The following is a 20,597-nucleotide window of genomic DNA, read 5'->3' on the forward strand; positions in this document are numbered from 1 at the left end:
CCCCCCCCCCCCCCCCGGTTTTAAGATGCCTAAGTTCGAGAAGTATGCAGGACACGGTGATCCCGTGGCACACTTAAGACGTTATTGCAACCAGTTGAGGGCTGTAGGAGGAAAGGAAGAACTGCCCATGGCTTTCTTTGGTGAGAGTCTTTCTGATCTGGCCTCAGAATAGTTTATCGATCGAGATATCGATAAATGGAACAGCTGGGATGATTTGGCTTCTGAATTTGTTCAACATTTTTCAGTATAACATCGACCTGATTTCGGACGAAAAATCCTTGGTCAATATGAAGAAAAAGAGCACTGAAGGTTTTAGGGAATACGCGATAAGGTGGCGTGAACAGGCCACCAGGGTAAAGCCTCCAATAAAAGAAAGTAAGTTGGTAGAAGTTTTCATTCAGGCGCAGGATGAGACCTATTTTCAACATTTACTTCCAGCAATGGGAAAGTTTTATGGAAGTCCTCAAAATGGGGGAGATGATAGGGGATGGAATCAAGACCGAACGAATAGTGAGTTTTGCCGCATTAAAAGCCACCACACAAGTGATTCAAGGTGGATCTGGCGCATTTGGAGGTAAAAAAAAAGAAAGAGGACCTGGCGACTATTGTAGCTGGAACCATTCCTATCCCAAAAGAACACCTCGCCCCTATCCCTAATCCCAAGCCCAAGTCTACGCCCAAGCTTCATATATTCCTCCCACCATTACTACCCTCCACAAAACCCTTTATATTCCATTCCACCACCCCCGTACCCAGTATATAGCGCGCAGCCATATGCCCAAACCCCTTCTTACCCGCAATGGCGCGCAAGCTCTACAAAATTACCCATTCGCTCCACCAAATTACCAAAACCCCTCCAGACCCAGTTTTCAGCCTAGGCCCGAGTATAAGAAGGAGAAGGGGGTCAAAAATCAATTCACACCTCTTGGGGAGTCATATGCTAACTTGTTTAATAGGTTGAGAAAGTTGAAGGTTTTGAGCCCAATTCAAGGAAGGTTTTCAAATCCACCATCAAGGAATCTCGATTATTCTTTAAGGTGTGCGTACTGTTCTGATATGCCCGGCCATGATATCGAGAAATGCTGGCATTTAAAGAGAGCTGTCCAAGATTTAATTGACACAAAACAGATGCTGGTCCAGGCCCCGGAGGGTCCAAACATTAACCAGAATCTGCTGCCAACCCATGCTGAAGCCAATATATTAGAATTGATATATGATGGGAAAGAGTCTTCGAGGGGTTATAAGCCTATTGTCAAGATACAGACCATTGAGGTAAAATTGGTGAATGTAGCGGAGTCTTTGAAAGCAATGTTATTGAGCCAGGAAGGAATGAGAGAAGATAAAGCCCAAGAAAGCACAAAGAAGCCCCTGATCACAGTACAAGGCTCCAGAAGGTATGTTGATTTAAGTCAGGATAAACCTAAGTTGATAGTGGTGGGAGCTCTGAGTCAGCCCATCTTGACGGTGAAAGGAGCGCTGGCTGCGCCTATTATCCTCAAACCGGTGACCCAACCTCCGATAGTTGATACGAAAAAGAGTTCTCTGGAATTATGGGCGGACTGTGATGACCTATCACGGGAAAGAAGTTGTGGAAGATATAGATGAGGTAGGGGGTTTGACTAGGTCAGGAGGATGCTTCGTGCCTAAAAGCTTAAGAAAGTCCCAGCCAACGGTGAGTGGACCGTTATCTATCAAAAAGCCTATCACCGAAGAAAAAGTTGAGTAATTTTTTAAAAAGGTGAAATTGCCAGATTATTCAATATTAGACCAGTTGAAGAAAAACCCTGCTCAAATTTCCCTTTTATCTTTGTTGTTGCACTCCAAGGAGCATCGTGATGTTTTACTGAAGGTATAAATAAAGCATATGTTCCAAGGAAGATTACAATCGACCAACTTAAGAAAATGGTTGGAAAAATCTTTGAGGTCAATCGGATCAGCTTTTCTGACGATGAATTGCCTGTTGAAGGTACAGGGCTTAAACTGGTCCTTTACATTACAATGAAGTGTGAAGATTTCTACGTCACTCATGTTATGATTGATGGAGGTTCAGGTGCAAATATTTTCCCTATTTCTACTTTGCAAAAGTTGAATATTGGTGCTGACTGGATCAGGCCCAACTATGTATATGTTAGGGCTTTCGATGGTGCAAAATCAAATTCCATTGGTGAAATAGAACTAATGTTGACCATAGGGCCTGTTGAGTTTGCCATAGAGTTTCAAGTATTGAATGTAGACTCCTCTTACAATCTGTTGTTGGGAAGGCCATGGATCCACAAGGCCAAGGCGGTTGCATCTACAATGCACCAAATGATTAAGTTTGAGCATGACAGGCAAGAAGTAGTTATTCATGGTGAAGGAGATTTGTCAGCCTACGAAGATTCTCCCTTGTCTCTTATTAAAGCAAATAATGTAGACGAGACATTCGTCTATCAAATTTTTGATACAGTGCCAGTGAATCATATCCTTGAATGGCAGGCTATACCGGGACCGCAATTGTCTTCTGCTTCTATGATGATGGTGAGTGAACTTTGGAAATACGTATTTGAGCCAGGAAAGGGTTTGGGAGCATCTCTGCACGGTATAGTTCATCCCATATGTTTGAGTGAGAATGTGGGCACATTTGGTCTAGGATTTAAGCCTACAGCTGAAGATCTGAAGAAATCCAAGGGAAGAAAAAAGGAAACATGGTCACTCCCTCGCCCAATGCCACTACTCAATGAATCATTTGTTAAGAGCGGTGCCACGAAGCATGTGGAATTTGAAGTTAAATTGGTTGATGACTTCCAGAACCTTTTTATTAAAGTTGATATGGTCGAAGCAGGAGAAGGTACCAGTATGACAGACGTGCAATTCATAGGTCCAGTTGTCCGGCTCAATAATTGGGAAGTCACTCCTCTCCCCGTCAGGAGGGAGTTTTGGTAGTTTATTTTGTTTTTCTTTCTATTTATTCGAGTTATTTCAGGGTTGTAATTCAGATTTTAGTTTGTGTATGTTATGTTGTTATCTGTGTTTAAACCCTTTTATATTTTATTTAATGAAATGCAATGTCCCTTTTGTTTCGTGTATAATATATTTTGTTTTTCTTTTTACACAGTTCTCTTTATGCTGATTCTAATGATATGACATACATGCGGAATTTTCAGCCTGATCTTAAAATCTAAACTAATCAAGATGTAATGAAGAAGGATGGAGAATATGATGAAGAAGAAGCACTAGAAGAAATAAGCAAAGAGTTGGAACAGTTTGAAGACAAACCGAATCCTAATTTGAATGAGACTGAGCCAATAAATCTAGGGGATCAAGAAGATGTTAGGGAAACTAAAATCAGTGTACATGTTTTGCCACAACTAAAAGATGGAATGATTCAAGAATTAATTGATTATAAGGATATTTTTGCATGGTCTTATGATGATATGCCTGGTTTAAGCATTGAATTAGTGGCTCACAAATTGCCAATTGATCCCGCGTTCCCTCCTGTCAAACAGAAGCTGAGGAATTTTAATATGAATGTAAGTATTAAAATTAAAGAGGAAATCATGAAACAACTTGAAGCCAAAGTAATTCGAGTAGCTCGCTATCCCATGTGGTTATCCAATGTTGTTCCCGTTCCAAAGAAAGATGGCAAAATTCGAGTGTGTGTTGATTACCGTGATTTGAATAGAGCCAGTCCGAAAGATGATTTTCCACTGGCCAACATTCACATTTTGTTAGAAAACTGTGCTAAACATAAGGTTGCCTCTTTTGTGGATTGCTATGCCGGATATCACCAGATCATTATGGATGATGACGATGCAGAGAAGATGTCTTTTATCACACCATAGGGGACTTATTGTTATCGAGTGATGCTGTTCGGTTTGAAGAATGCTGGGGCAACATACATGAGAGCCATTACCACTATGTTTCATGATATGATGCATAAGGAGATTGAGGTCTACGTGGATGATGTGATTATTAAGTCAAAAAGTCATGCCGACCATGTTAAAGATTTAAGAAAGTTCTTTGAAAGGCTTCGCAGGTATAATCTCAAACTCAACCCGGTAAAATATGTATTTGGAGTTCCATCTGGAAAGCTGTTGGGGTTTGTAGTCAACCGTCGGGGAATTGAATTGGACCCCTCAAAAATCAAAGCCATTCAGGATTTTCCCCCGCCCAAGAATAGAACGGAGGTGATGAGTTTTCTTGGTAGACTGAACTACATTAGCAGTTTTATAGCTCAACTCACAAGCACTTGTGAGCCCATATTTAAGTTGCTGAAAAAGAGTGCTGTAATAAAATGAACCGAAGAATGTCAGGAAGCGTTCGATCGAATCAAAAGATATTTGTCAAATCCGCCCGTGCTGGTACCCCCGGAGCCTGGTAGGCCTTTGATCTTATATTTATCAGTCATGGATAATTCTTTCGGTTGTGTCCTGGGTCAGCATGATGCCACAGGCAAAAAGGAGAAGACTATTTATTATCTTAGCAAGAAGTTCACCACATATGAGTCCAGGTATACTTTTCTTGAAAGGACATGTTGTGCCCTAACTTGGGTAGCATAGAAGTTGAAGCACTATCTCTCATCCTATACTACTTATCTCATCTCCCGCATGGATCCTTTGAAGTATATCTTTCAAAAGCCTATGCTGACATGTCGATTGGCAAAGTGGCAAATATTGCTTACCGAGTTCGACATTGTATATGTGACTCGAACCGCCATGAAAGCTCAAGCCTTGGCAGATCATCTTGTTGAGAATCCCATCGATGAAGAGTACGAGCCATTAAAGACATATTTTCCTGACGAAGAAGTGTCATGTGTCGATGAAGTCGTTATAGATGCTGATCCTGGTTGGAGGTTTATTTTTTATGGAGTTGTCAATATGAAAGGAGTCAGAATAGGTGTGGTTCTTATCTCTGAATCGGGACAACATTTCCCAGTAACAGCACAACTTCGATTTTACTGTACTAATAATATGGCAGAGTATGAAACCTGCATTCTTGGTTTGAGGTTAGCTGTTGATATGTGAGTCCAAGAATTATTGGTATTAGGAGATTCGGATTTGCTCGTCCATCAAATTCAAGGCGATTGGGAGACGCGAGATTTGAAGCTCATCCCGTATCGACAATGTTTGCAGGAGCTATGTCAACAGTTTGTGTTAGTAAAATTTAGGCATATTCCAAGGATTTGTAATGAAATTGCTGATGCTTTAGCTACTCTATCTTCAATGCTCGAACATTCTGATAAAGCCTACATCAATCCAGTACATATACAGAGTCGTAATCAGCATGCTTACTGTAATGCGGTTGAAGAAGAGCTCGATGGAGAACCCTGGTTCTTGGATATCAAGCGGTATATTCAGTCAGGAGAATACCCAACATATGCCACCAACGATCAAAAGAGGACTATTAGGCATTTGGCTAGTGGATTTTTCTTAAGTGGGGGAATCTTGTATAAGAGGACCCCAGATCTGGGACTTTTCAGGTGTGTAGATGCAAAAGAAGCCTCAGAAATCATGGTTGAAATACACTCTGGAGTATGCGGGTCACAAATGAATGGTCATGTTTTGTCAAAGAAGATTCTTTGAGGAGGTTATTACTGGCTTACTGTGAAAAGGGATTCTATTCAATTTATTCGAAAGTGTCATCAATGTCAGGTACACGATGATCTGATACATTTTCCTCCTGTTGAGTTGCAACCAATAGCCGCTCCATGGCCGTTCGTGGCTTGGGGAATGGATGTGATTGGACCGATTGAGCCGAAGGCATCGAATGGGCATAGATTCATTTTGGTAGCCATTGACTACTTCACAAAGTGGGTAGAAGCAGTAACTTTCAAGTCAGTGACAAAGAAGGCTGTGGTAGATTTTCTTCATGCCAATATCATTTGTAGATTTGGAATTCCTAAGATGATCATTACAGACAATGCTGCCAATCTCAATAGTCATTTGATGCAACAAGTATGTCTACAGTTTAAGATTGCACATCGAAATTCTACTCCATATCGCCCAAAGGCCAATGGCGCTGTAGAAGCCGCCAATAAGAATATAAAAAAGATACTGCGAAAGATGGTACAAGGATCTAGACAGTGGCATGAAAACTTGCTGTTTGCATTGCTAGGTTATTGCACCACTGTTCGCACTTCAACAGGGACAACTCCATATTTATTAGTGTATGGGACAGAAGCAGTCATTCCTGTAGATGTTGAAATTCCCTCTCTTCGAGTCATTGTAGAAGCAGAGATTGATGATGTCGAATGGGTAAAAACCCCCCGACTGGAACATTTGAGTTTGGTTGAGGAAAAAAGGCTAACGTCTGTGTGTCATGGCCAGTTGTATCAGAGGAAGATGGCTCGAGCGTAAAACAAAAAGGTCCGTCCCAGGAATTTTGAAGTTGGTCAGTTGGTATTGAGACGTATCCTTCCTCACCAGGTTGAAGCAAAAGTCAAGTTCTTCCCTAACTGGCAAGGTCCCTTTGTTATGAAGAAAGTGTTGCCCAATGGAGCCTTATACTTGACAGATATTGAAGGCAAAATGACAGAAATGGCTATCAATGCTGATGCGGTCAAAAGATACTATGTATGATATTTGATCCTTTATTGAGTTTATTGCATGTATAGTACTTGCATTCTGAAAGATTGATATGATGAAGGCATTTTATTCTTCTATCTAAACATGGTTTCATCCTTTGTTTACCCGTTTGAGCTTCGTTTTATTTTTCTTTCATATCCCTCTTTTGGAATCAAAATAGAGTCAAAGATAAATATCAAGAAAATAAGAATAAAAGAAAGAGTTCGAGAAAAAAAAATCATCAATCAAAATCAAATCAAAACAAAGAACAAGTTAATGGAACTACGTGCGACCTGATTCTCCTCTCTCGGGAGTGAGATACGTAGGCTGCCTTATTTCCGGCTCGGTCCAACCAAATAAAGATTTAAGGTTCACCCAGTCAACAATGCTGGGGCATGAGTTAATGTGTTGTTTGAGTGGATTCCAAAAGTTGTAAGTCTCACCCCACTTCAAGTATCATTTGAGCCCCTTACCTTCTTTTCTAACCTTAACCAAAAGCCAAGTTACAACCAAAGAAAGTCCTTCAGATCAATTTTTGATAATGTTAAGGCTAAGCATGCAATGGATATGATGATACATTGTGAAGTACCGCTTGTCTCCCTCAGCATAAGAAATCAGGAAAGAAATACAAAAATGAGAGAGTCTTATTGGTAAAGACCCCCGTGGGCATCATAAAGCGATGGTGAGTTGAGAGAAAATGAAAATGAGAGAGTCTTATTGGTAAAAATCTTTGCAGGAACCATAAGGCGATGGGGAGTGGAGAGAAATAAAAATGAGAGAGTCTTATTGGTGAAAACCTTTGCAGGCACCATAAGGCGATTTTACTTCTTTTCAGGACTCTCCTGAAAAATGGGATTTTACTTCTGTTCAGGACCCTCCTGAAAAATGGGATTTTACATTATGTTCAGGACCCTCTTGAAAAATGGGATTTTACTTTCTGTTCAGGACCCTCCTGAAAAATGGGAATTTACTTTATGTTCAGGACCCTCCTGAAAAATGGGATTTTACTTTCTGTTCAGGACCCTCCTGAAAAATGGGATTTTACTTTATGTTCAGGACCCTCCTGAAAAATGTGCTTATCATTGTAATTCAAAATTGGTTCTTGATATTTTCTTTTACTTTGAAATATGTCACTTTTATGCCTTGAACGTAGATTAATTTCTTAATCTTTTCTTTGTATGCAAAAAAAAAAAAAAATGTCTCGATTCCAAATGGATTCCTCTACTCTTGCATTTCGTAATGGACCAATGAGGTCTACCCCTTCGAGTCAAGTTCAAAGTTTAAACTCGAGGTTCAATACACGGCATGCGGGTCCTAGAAAATAGACGAAGAAGGAAAATGGGTCAAAACCCATTAATGAGGTCATTAAAAGACTTGAAAAGTTTCAATTTTTATTATTGTCTTCTTTTTATTTATTCATTTAGCCATTTATTTATTCAGTCATTTCGGCCTCGAATCCAAAGTTGTATTTAATATAGGTGGAGCAAGACTCGAGCCAAAGGCTCCAAAAATAGTTTAGGACAGGTGAAATGGGTTGGAAGCCCAACTAGACTAGGATAGATCTCGTTGATTTGGGCTCAATGGTCTAAATCATTTACTTTCTCCTCCCTTTTCCTTTTATGTGTTTATTTGTTTATTAGTTTTGTTTAGACTTAGTTAAAATCTCTACTAAGTCGCCTAAATCTATTTTACACAAGTCTTTTTAAAAAAAAAAAAAATCAAAATCACTATTTCAACAAATTAATCTTTTCAGAAGTTAATCAAAAGATGTTTTCAAACAGTCCGAATAACCGCAAGTTAGCGGACGTTTTAGGTGCCTAACACCTTCCTAAAATGTTAATAGGAACCGCTTATCTAGAATCTCTAACTTAAAATGATTTTTTTGTTTTGAATCGTTTGAAGTAATTCTCTAAAGGTTTCTTAATTCCTTTTCAAAATTAAGTGGCGACTCTTCTCAAAAAGTCAAAATTTCTCCGCAAAACACATACAGTATTCATGTTTCTATCATTTTCCAGCTTATAGAATTGTTTTTAGCTCATGTTTTATAAATCTCACAGTAACTTACCATTTTCATGTACAACCATGTTTTAAGTGCATATTTCAGTAAATAGCTTATATCCTCAATTGTAAAGCATGTTTTAAATATTTTCATGATTTAGTGCATGTCTCCATATACTCAGTACATTCCAACGTACTGACCTTTTGTGACTACATTTTTTCATAATGTAGGTACCAGATGTAGTCCGCACACTAGGATAAGACAGCTCTTTGCATTCAACCAGCTGTAGGCACGTGATTTTTGACCCTCCCCGAGTGTAATATATATATATATATATATTTCGATATTAAATATTTATATTTGATTCGATATTATTTTAATTATTATTTTATTTTCAGTAAAGTTTTAGTTAAAAAATAAATAACTAAATAAATTTAATTTTAGGATATTTTATTTTTATTTTTATTCCAATTTTAAAAAAATAATAATACAAAAATTCAAAAATATTTTTCTTTTTAATTTTAAAATAAATAATCTAGTCGTAGGCACGTGATTTCGTCCTTTTAAAGTTCAATTTTATTCACTTTTACCCATTTTTTTATTTTTATTTTATCCTACCGTGTACCCCCACCCGTGTTATTATACCCTCGCAAAATACAAAAATAACAAACTCCCTAACAAATTCTATCCTATCCTAACCCTACATTTTATCCTAACAACCTACCCAATCAAAATAAAACACATCACACCCTACCCCCTACCCCACGTCACCCCACCTACCCTACCTCCCTACCCCACCCTCACCTCATATATACTCACACAACTTCATCCTCACCATATACGGGAATACAGAGACCATTTTTTACAAAAAAACTTCATCTTCTTCACTCACCCTCACCGGAAACACACTCACTGTTACACACACACCTCACTATATTCCCTTCTCGATACACACACTCCACATATGGTGAAGACACCGATCACAGACACACAATGATGCGCGCACACACAATTGAAAAGGAGTAAACGAAGAGTGAAAAGAGAGGAATTGAGAAAAATTCAAAGATGAGTGAACAAAAAAGGGATAAAACAACTTCGTTTAGCTCTTTCCGGTGAAGTATTTCGCTGGAATCGTCATTCCGCCAAAATTCGGCCAACGATACCCCACCGAAAAGCAATCATTAAGTCCTAATTTCTTGTCCAGCCGGCCGAATCACCATCGGAAGATGCCATTAACGGCGACCAAATGCACCACCACTAAAATCACTGGATTTGTCCTTGAGCTCACCAAAACTGATTGAGAGGTGTTAAAGGGGTCGCCGGAGTTGGGTTTTGTGCGCCATCGGGTCGGTTTAAGCCCTAAAACCACCAAAATTAGTGTTGGTTCTAGCGATTTAGATATGGGTTGACTCTGTTGGAATTCAGTACGGGTACCTTTCGTTTCTTCACAAGATTGATCCCGTTCGGTTTGATATTTCATCGTCATTATTGTTCAGAAATTGGGTTTTTTAATCGGACTTTGAGTTCGAAATTTGCATCGAGTTGGCTTGTCGATGGTGCTTTGTCGCTGTTGAGGTCTCCTACACGAATTTTCGGCTCTGGATTTCTTTATTAGTACCAACAAGAATGAATTCCGTGAAGGACCCTTTCTCTAGCTCATTTTTATCTTGATTATTTTGAACTGGTTGGGATTATGTGTGATGGAATTATGCTTTTGTTGGATTTTTGTTGATGTTGATGTTATGATCATGACATTTGGTGATTCGTTTTCGAAGGTTTGAGGAAAGAACTTGACCATGTTTTAATGGATCGATAAAAATATGTTGGGGGTTGAAATGAAAAATTGATGAAAATGTTAGACTCGGACAAATTTTGATTTATTGTGTTTGAATGTAAATGTCATATTGAAATGGATAGGCAATGTAGGTTCGGGTAGGCAAGAATTTAAGATTGATGTTTTGATTGGATGTTGGAATGTGCGTGTGAATGTTTCTTTCTAGTTTATCGTATTTAATTCAATTGTATAATTTGGCCGGGGATTGCCCCGAAGTATCTGTATATATTTATTCACTGGGGAATGCCCCGAGGTTTCATGTACCCGGAGGACGTTCGTTGTGAAGGCCCGCGGCATTGGGTAAGGTATTGGAGCTTAGTCTAGATTTAGTTTAGACTAGAATTTATATTTTCGTATTTTTTCTATTTTTGAACTATAATTGGACTGGACTTTACATTTTTGGATTGTTTTGTTTTGTTTATTGTTTGATTATTTTGCGTGCTTTTGTGTGGTTTATACATTTCGTAATGCCAAGATAGTTGATACACTCTACCAAGCGACCGTGATTGAAAGACGGGATCGAGGGGTGCCTAACACCTTCCCCTCGGTCAACAGAATTCCTTAGCTGGAATCTCTGTTCGCAAACCAGTTTAAAGAGTCAAATGTTTTTTTTTTAAAAGGATTTTCTAATGGTGACTTGGCACACCAAATTATGCCAAGTGGCGACTCTGAATAAAAATATTAATAATCCTTTTCCAAAACAAATTTTTTTTTCTTGTCACTTAAATAATAAAACCCTTCTCGACCCTTAAAACATAAATCTTTTTGGAGTACGTTAAAAAAGGGGGTGTGACACTAGTATTTTTAGTACTATCTTAATTATATTTATTTTTAGCTATTTATAAACTTTTATTGTATTTTCTTAAATATAAAAATTAGTTAGTTATTATTATATTATTTTTTAATTATAATTGTTATTATTTTGTTTATCTATTTATTGTTTTTATTTGTTATTATTAATTATCTTATATATTGAAAAGAAAAAAGATTCAAATTTTTTTAAATAAAAAAATCCTATTCTTATGTGACACTAATCGTTCCCCCCAAAATCCTTGTACTTAAGGACTCTCCCCACCCCCAGAACAGATATACCTATAGACACTATATCACACTATCAGATATCTAGAGATCAAACACTGATATATAAAAAAAAAAAAAAAAAGAGAAAATCATCAGTAGAAATACAGAAGGGAAGAGAAGAAAAGAGTTTTGAATCGAGTTTTGGAGTTCCGTTTTGAAGTTTCTGGGGACAATATTTTAATCTTCATCTTCAATTAACTTATCACACAGGTTCTAATTCAGATTCTTTGAATTTATTTGTGTAAATTTTGTTGTGAATCAAATCATGATCAAAGTTATTTTTATGAATATATAATTTAGCATGTAATGTCATTTATTTACCATATTAAGTCAAAGAAAAGTGTAAGTTTGATTAGTTTTGTTACAAATTTTCAATTGTTATGGCGTGGTTGTCTTATTTTTGTCCCATCAAAAATGTAAAATCTAAGTCAAATTTTCACCACTAGACTACAACATCTTTCTTTTCAAGTTAAGCAGTAAATGATATTCAGTAGAAAATGCTCTTTGTTACTGTATTTTTTTAATATAGGTCATGAATTGATGAGAAAAAATACAATAAAGGGACCAAACCCTAATCCAAATGGCTAATGACTTTATGTCATGCAAATAGTGTTTATAGCCATGAAGATGTCTTTATTCTCTCATCATAATAAGAGATCTGAACTTTAACCTTATTCTTAGGTTGCTTTTTTTTCGTATGATAAAAAAAAATTATGATGAAATCAGTACTTGGTTTCAAAAAAAAGATAAATAAATAAAAATAAGGAAATAGCAAATGGGTTTTTGACATGAAGAGAGTTCTGGTTTTGTTTTTGTTTTCAATTAACTCCTCATCGGATTATATAATAGTGATTGGACTTATAAAATATGATTGGGTTTGCATTAATTAAAATAGAATAAATTCAGGAAATAATTTTAAAAATTAGGTATCATCGTGTATTTTTAATTTTTTTCTATTATCATTTATTATTATCATTAATTATCATTAATAAAATTTATTAATTATTTATTAAATTATTTATCCTTTTAACTGAATTTTACTCAATTTTATTGTTTAAATTAAATAGTATTTCAAACGGATAAATTGTTACGAGTTTATAAAAGACAAATCAGTGTTTTAACGTTAGGCAAACTTTAGGCACGTTTTAAAATATTTCGTCTCAATAAAGAATTCGGCTTACGTATCTTTCTGAGGCTTTTTAAAAATTCAAGGATGCAATAATGCACCTTGGCAATTTCTTTTAAAAAAACAAATTAACTTTTATCGATTTATTTAATATAAGATATGTAGATAGATATTTTGGATATAATGAGTGATTTTAGGCCTTAACACAATTTATCCAAAATAGTTTAAGTCAAGATAAGTCAATAAAGCGATCGTGCTTGAACCACGGGACTCGAGGGGTGCCTCACATCTTCCCCTCAGTTAACAGAATTCCTTACCCGGTTTTCTGTTTTCGCAGACCAACAAAAAGTCATTGCCTTTAGACTAGGGATTCAAAAAGGTGACTTGGAACACCATAACTCAATTTCAAGTGGCGACTCTATAATAAATTAATCTCTATTCAAAACCGTTACTTTAATTGAAAAAATATTTAGACTCCGATTCCCTCGGGCGAAAATGGGGCGTGACATCTTTGGCGGCTCTACTGGGGATATATAAGAATTCGAGCTTTTGATATTGAATTTTACTTGCTTTAATTATTTTTATATTGTGCTTGTTGGCCTTATGTGCTACTTGTCGCTCATTTACCGTTTTGATATTGATTGAACTGCATTATATACTATCTTCTCTTGCGCACCCCCTCTAAGTCTCTGAATTAGGATAGAAGGAATGCAACGCATGCATCCTTCTTTATTTTTGAGATAGCCGAAGTGTCAAGGCACCTGGTGAAAGATTATAGTCACATATGTTAGGCGGGGTTCCGATCGGCAACGAAGGCGATGTTGCCCTGCTACCGACTAAGTTGTCCCTCCCCGGATTGAGTGTTTGCTCGGGTAAGTCAGTCTAGACACCTATCCCTATCAAACTTAAACTTAGAAGAACTGAAAACTCAGAATTTGGTTATCCCTAATAGGTGTCATTTTATTTGTATCATATGCATTTGACTTAGCTAGACTCGGCACAGGGGCCAGGTTTGTCTAGGACAGGTGACCTACTTCATAAAGACCAACATGTGCATCCTATGTGCTCTTTGACATTTATTTGGAATGCTATTTGTTTTTTGACCGATTTTAGGTAACTTTAAAATGCAAGAGATTAATTTATCCTCACATCTAGTGAATTATTTTTTTCAAAGAAAAATTTTATTTTTAAAAGAAATGAAAAATTTTAGCAACATAGTTTTACGGTCTTTATGAACTACGAGGATTTGATTCTCACTCTTTAATGGGATACGTAGGAAGTCCTTCCCAGGATACGACCCTATCTTTTAAAACATTATTCATAGATTTATTGGGGAATAATTTGAAAATATGATTATTTTCTTAATTATTTTTCTGATCCTCAAAGTCAAATTTTTATATATCTTAATAGCCCTGAATCTTTAGGGATCATGAGGCTAACTTTTTACAAACTAAAAAATATATATATCTTAACAGTCCTGAACCTTTAGGGGTCTTGAGGCTGAGTTTTGTAAAGTGCAATTTCAAGAACTACGCACACCTGATTCTCATCTTGATGAGATACATAGGCAGTCCTTCATGGATTCGGTGGTCTGAAAAAAAATTTAAAATCTGACACATTAATTTTCTTCAAAATCAAAATAGTATTAAGGTGGTTGGTTTGTGGCTAAGTTGGCTTCTCATCCATGTAACAGAGGTTTAAATAAAAGAGAAAAATGACCCGCAAAGAGGGTGTAGGGTTTGACAGTGAGGAGGAGCAAAATCAGTTGATTTCGCAAGAACTAGCATCAATGGAAAAGATTAAATTATTGAAACAACAGATGACAGAGATATATCAAGCTTGGTTGAATGGACAAGCCCCGCCTTCATCAATCCCAAGACTTTCAAAAACGAATGATCCAAATTCTGCCCAAGCTCAAACTGGTGATCCATTTTACCCACCAGGATTCGGTCTATTTGCTAATGAGTCCGTCGTTGCTGGTACTTATACCATGCGCCTACCAAATTCTTCTGTCACAAATGACCCTTTTTTCACTTCTGTAGCTTCAGCTACTGCGGGTCTCCAATCGACAGTACCAAAGAATATGGGAGAACCAAGTCATGATCAGTTATATCCTCCTGAAATAATTTTCAAACCCCAAAATCCACATTATCATGCTCATCAACACGATTCTCCTGTCGTGATTGAGAAAATTGTTAAGAATGAGGAACAAGAGGAGATGGCTAGGAAAATAAGAATCTTGCAGCAGAGTTGAGAAATATGCAAGGATTAGGAGGACAAAAAAATGTTTCATATAAAGATTTATGCATGTTTCCTGACGTCCATTTGCTACTAGGGTTCAAAATGCCAAAGTTTGACAAATACGAAGGTCATGGCGATCCTGTAGCTCATTTGAAAAAGTTCTGCAATCAATTAAGGGGAGCAGGAGGAAAAGAAGAACTATTGATGGCTTACTTTAAAGAAAGCCTGACAGAAATAGCTTCTGAATGGTTTATTGAACAAGACATTTCCCATTGGCACGTGTGGGATGACATGGATCGGGATTTTGTTCAACAATTTCAATATAACATTGAGATAGTGCTAGATCGTACCACACAGACTAATATGAGGAAGACAACTGAAAGTTTTCAAGAATATGCTATCAGATAGAGAGAACAGGCTGCAGGAATCAGACCATCGATAAAAGAGTCTGAAATGATTGATATCTTTCTGCAGGCATAAGAACCTGATTATTTTTATCATTTGATTTCTACTATTGGAAACATATTTGCCGAGGTTATTAAAATTGGAGAGATGGTAGAGAGTGGAATTAAGTCCGAAAAGATTATCAACCAAATAGCTTTAAAAGCAACAACACAAGCAATTCAAAGTGGTTCAGGAAGCTTTGGTGGAAACAAAAGAAAAGAAGATGTAGCAACTATTATACCAGGTCCACGACAAAATTGGAGAGGTGTGCGTCACCCTTACGCACAATCTCAGTCCCAAATTTATGTCCAAGACCCATATAACCATCCACGACACTATGTTCCACCACAAAATTCATTATATTCCATTTCATCTCCTCAGTATTCTATCTATAATACACAACCATATGTTCAGACTTCTTCTTACCCGCAATGGCGTGCACCAACCCCTCAGAATCATCTTCCAACTCCACTAACATACCCAAGCCCCTCTATTTGATTTTCGCTCCAAGCCAAACAATGAAAAGAAATAGAAGCTAAGGGATAATTTCACACCAATTGGAGAATCATATACTAGCTTATTTCAGAAATTGAGACAAAGGACATGATCACTCCTTTTCTTGGGTACACCAATGACCCACATTCAAGGAACTTTGATCCTAATGTACGATGTGTATATCATTCTGATGTTCAGGGTCATAGTACAGAAGATTATCGTGCTTTGAAAAGAGAAATAGAAAGAATGATTCAAGATAAATTGATTATGGTGCAGGACGTTGACAGTGGTGAAGGATCTAGTCATGCTAATGTGCGAACTGGAGAAGATATCAAGTTCAACAATTAAGAAGTCACTCCTTCCCTTCCTAGAAAGGATTTGTGAAAGTTTATTTTGTTTTTCTTTCGGTTATCCGAATTATTTCAAGATTGTAGTTCGGAGTCTATCTTGTCTTTTCTATATGCCATTTATGTTGAAATTTGGTCATCTTTTCTTTTAACAAAATGTAGTGTCTCTTTTATTTATTTATTGTATTTTATTTTACTTTATTTTAATATATATATTATTTGTTCGTCTTTCCTTTCTTTACATAGTTCTTTTATATGGATTCTAGTGATATGATATGTATGATGGATTTTCACATGATCTTAAAATCTAATTTAATCCTGAAACACTTGACTAAGAAGATAGAGTTGAAAAAAAAAACATGTAGGAAAATAAATAAAGTGTTGAGATGTTTGCTGACTGAGTTAAATCCTCACTTGAATGGACTGAAGCAATCTCTTTGTGAATAAAAAATAACCTGGTCATCAATGAGAATGTCAATCTCAAGCACTTTAAACGGGAGCGATCAAAGGATATATAGTCTCCACTATCAAGAAAAGTAAAAGGGTTAGATCAAAAAAGACATGAATCATTCATTGAGAGAAAAATACAATATAAGTGGACCTGCATGTTTCACAAGCTTAAAAGAAGTGACGCATGTGCACGAGCTTAGTCAAGATCAATGTTGAAAAAGATGCATATGATCTTCATGTCCACTCCTAGATTGCATGTTATGTACTTGTGTTTTTAAGGATTGATATGACGAAGGCATTTCATTCTGATACCTAAATGTTGTGTCATCCTTTATTACCGCTTTTGAGCTCTAGTGTTATTTTCTTTCGTAACCCCTCTTTTGGAATCAAGATAGAGTCAGCAAAGCTCGAAAGAAAAGTGTCGAGCAAAAGACTAGAATAAAAAAAGTTTAAAAAAGAGTGGAAAAAAGAATCCAACGAAAAAAAAAATTAAGCAAAAGAACAAGATGCCTGAACTATGTTTGACCTGATTCTTGATGTGACAAGATACGTAGGCATCCTTACTCTAGGGTTCGGTCCAACCAAACGAAAATTCAAATTACCCAAAATGAAATGAAACTAGGGCATAGTTTATTTCCTTAAAAAGTCGATTCCAAAAGTTGTATGTTTCACCTAATATTATGCAAATTTTTAAGCCTCATGTCGACCTTTCTTTCTAACCCTTTCCAAAAGACAAGTTACAACCAAAGAAAAACCTTCAGATCGATCTTTGAGAATGTCAAGGCTAAACATGTTATGGGTGCATGATGTTTCGTGATTGGGCATTATTTTAAAAAAATAATGAAAAAATGAATGAGTAAAAATGAGAGAGTCTGATTGGTGAAAACCCTTTTTTGTACCATAAGGCGACAGTGAGCTGAGAAAGAAATTAAAATGCGATAGGCGTTGACAAAAACCCATTGAGGTGCCACTAGCCGAAGGAGGATTGTGATCTAGAGGGAACATATTCAATATTGATTTCATTTCAAACTCAATAAGTGAACAAGAGTTATAATAATTAGTGTGGATAGATCAGGTTGTTTAATTCAAAATGCATGTCATGATTGCTGGAATCAGTTACCACACCCAAATAAATTTTTCTTTTGTCGTTTCGAAAAAAGAATGCCTACTGTATTTCCCTTTTCTTTTTATTTTTCTATTTTTGATTTTTTATGGTATCTTTGTCATTAGATAAAAATTATTGTCATTTTTCTCGTGTCCTTGAGTCAAGTCCATTTCAAAATAAGTGAGAAATGATCTCAAAACTTACTACCACCTTCTTCAGTTGCACAAAGCAAGATAAAAAGCCAACACATGAAAGAGACATGATTGTGAGCCGAAATAAGGCATGCAGAAAGTTTTGTCAACAGACGAGTCTGGAAACTCATGAAAATACCAGGGTTCAAAGGGTTTATTTGAGGAGTCACTTTTGATAATATGAGTTTGGGTTAATGATGCATCAAGTTGGTGATGGATGCTAATGGTTCGGAGCAAGGTTAAATATGACGAGGGTAAGAGTGATTGCCACGAAAGCTAAAGCCACAAACTTGCCACCATGCTTTGGAACTCACAAGTTTTCTTTGATGAAACAGGAATCATGTTACTTTCAAATCAAGAACTTCAAAGCCTAAATATTAAAAGATGGAATTCCTCAGTTTGGCAAATGCAAGAGGCGATATTGATACACATGTTTAGTAATCACAATCATGGTAAAAACTCGTCATCCATTACTCCAAGAAGACGTACTTTCTAGTTGAGTCATTTAAACCCTAGGAGACACACTTCCTAGTCTGAATAAGTCAGCTTTCATTTATTAGGTGAAGCACTTCTTTATTTGAACATTCACTCCTAGAAGACACACTTTCTACTCGATTCCTTCAATTTAATTCTTAGGAGCCACACTTCCTAATTTTGGTCATCAGTCTCACTCTGACGAGACGCATTTCTTTAGCAGGGCTTTGATTCACACTCTTTCTATACTTTTTAAAAACTGTAATCTGATAATGCTCACAAAATTTTCTAGTACAAACTAGGGCAAAAAATTTTATTTGTGTTTATTGAATTTCACTTTTTGCTCAGGACCCTCCTGAAGAATGGGAATTTATTTTATGTCCAGGACCCTCCTGAAGAATGGGATGTTATTTTTTCGTTTCACCTTTTATTTTGAGTTCAGGAACATATTTTGAAAAATCAGAAAAGAAAAATCCAGGAAATCACCTGAAGAACAAGTTGAAGAAAAGAAAGAGTTGTAAATCGAGTGTTGAAGTAAATTTCTATTCGAGTTTTCGGTGACATCGATCATGTTTCTTGTAGTTAGGTCATTATTCAGGAACACATGTTACCTTCAAATCAATGATTCCAAAGCCTAAACATCAAAGGCCGTAATTTCTCAAAGCGACATTTGTAAGGAGACACACTTCCTTGATTGGTAATTTAAGCGACATTTGTAAGGAGACACACTTCCTTATTTGGTAATTCAAGCAATATTCGTAAGGAGACTCACTTCCTTGTTTGGTAATTCAAGCGATATTTGTAAGGAGACACACTTCCTTGTTTGGACAATTCAAGAAACATTTGAAAGGAGACGCACTTCCTTGTTTGGTAATTCAAGCAACATTTGTAAGGAGATGCACTTCCTTGTTTGGTAATTCAAGCAACATTTGTGGGGAGACGCATTTCCTTGTTCGGTAATTCAAGCGACATTTGTAAGGAGACGCACTTCCTTGTTTGGACAATTCAAGCAACATTTGTAAGGAGACACACTTACTGATTTGGGTATTTCAGGCAGCATTTGTAAGGAGACGCACTTCCTGATTTGGGTAATTCAAGCTACATTGGTAAGGATATACACTTCCTTGTTTGGGTAATTAAAGAGACATTTGTTAGGAGACGCATTTCCTTGTTTGATAATTCAAGCGGCATTTGTAAGGAGACACACTTCCTTGTTTGGATAATTCAAGCAACATTTGTAAGGAGACGCACTTCCTGATTTGGGTAATTCAAGCGGCATTTGTAAGGAGACGCACTTTCTGATTTGGGTAATTCAAACGACATTGGTAAGGAGATGCACTTCCTTGTTTGGGTAATTAAAGAGACATTTTTTAGGAGACGCATTTCCTCGTTGGGTAGAAATGCTACAACATCTTTCTTTCCAAGTTAAGCAGTCTGATTTGGGTAATTCAAACGACATTGGTAAGGAGATGCACTTTCTTATTTGGGTAATTAAAGAGACATTTTTTAGGAGACGCATTTCCTCGTTGGGTAGAAATGCTACAACATCTTTCTTTCCAAGTTAAGCAGTAAATGATATTCAGTAGAAAATGCTCTTTATTACAGTATTTTTTTTTTATATAAGTCATGAATTGATGAGAAAAAACAGAATAAAGGGACCAAACCCCAATCCAAATGGTTAATGACTTTATGTCATGCAAATAGTGTTTATAGCCATGAAGATGTCTTTATTTTCTCATCTTAATAAGAGATCTGAACTTTAACCTTATTCTTAGGTTGCTTTTTTTGACATGAAGAGAGTTCTGGTTTTGTTTTTGTTTTCAATTAACTACTCATCGGATTATATAATAATGATTGGACTTATAATATATGATTGGGTTTGCATTAATTAAAATAGAATAAATTCAGGAAATAATTTTAAAAATTAGGTATCATCGTGTATTTTTAATTTTTTTCTATTATCATTTATTATTATCATTAATTATCATTAATAAAATTTATTAATTATTTATTAAATTGTTTATCCTTTTAACTAAATTTTACTCAATTTTATTGTTTAAATTAAATAGTATTTCAAACGGATAAATTGTTACGAGTTTATAAAAGACAAATCAGTGTTTTAACGTTAGGCAAACTTTAGGCACGTTTTAAAATATTTCGTCTCAATAAAGAATTCGGCTTACGTATCTTTCTGAGGCTTTTTAAAAATTCAAGGATGCAATAATGCACCTTGGCAATTTCTTTTAAAAAAACAAATTAACTTTTATCG

The 20,597-nt window shown here is 36.2% G+C and overlaps 1 pseudogene; it reads left to right on the plus strand.

Annotated features, from left to right (window-relative positions):
- The window catches only part of LOC124898106, a 17,386-nt pseudogene extending 1,622 nt beyond the window's left edge, over positions 1 to 15,764 (plus strand).
- Positions 15,765 to 20,597: the final 4,833 nt, after the last annotated feature.

This window comes from Capsicum annuum, chromosome 4 (assembly GCF_002878395.1).
Source record: "Capsicum annuum cultivar UCD-10X-F1 chromosome 4, UCD10Xv1.1, whole genome shotgun sequence".
NCBI classification, from domain to species: Eukaryota; Viridiplantae; Streptophyta; class Magnoliopsida; order Solanales; family Solanaceae; genus Capsicum; species Capsicum annuum.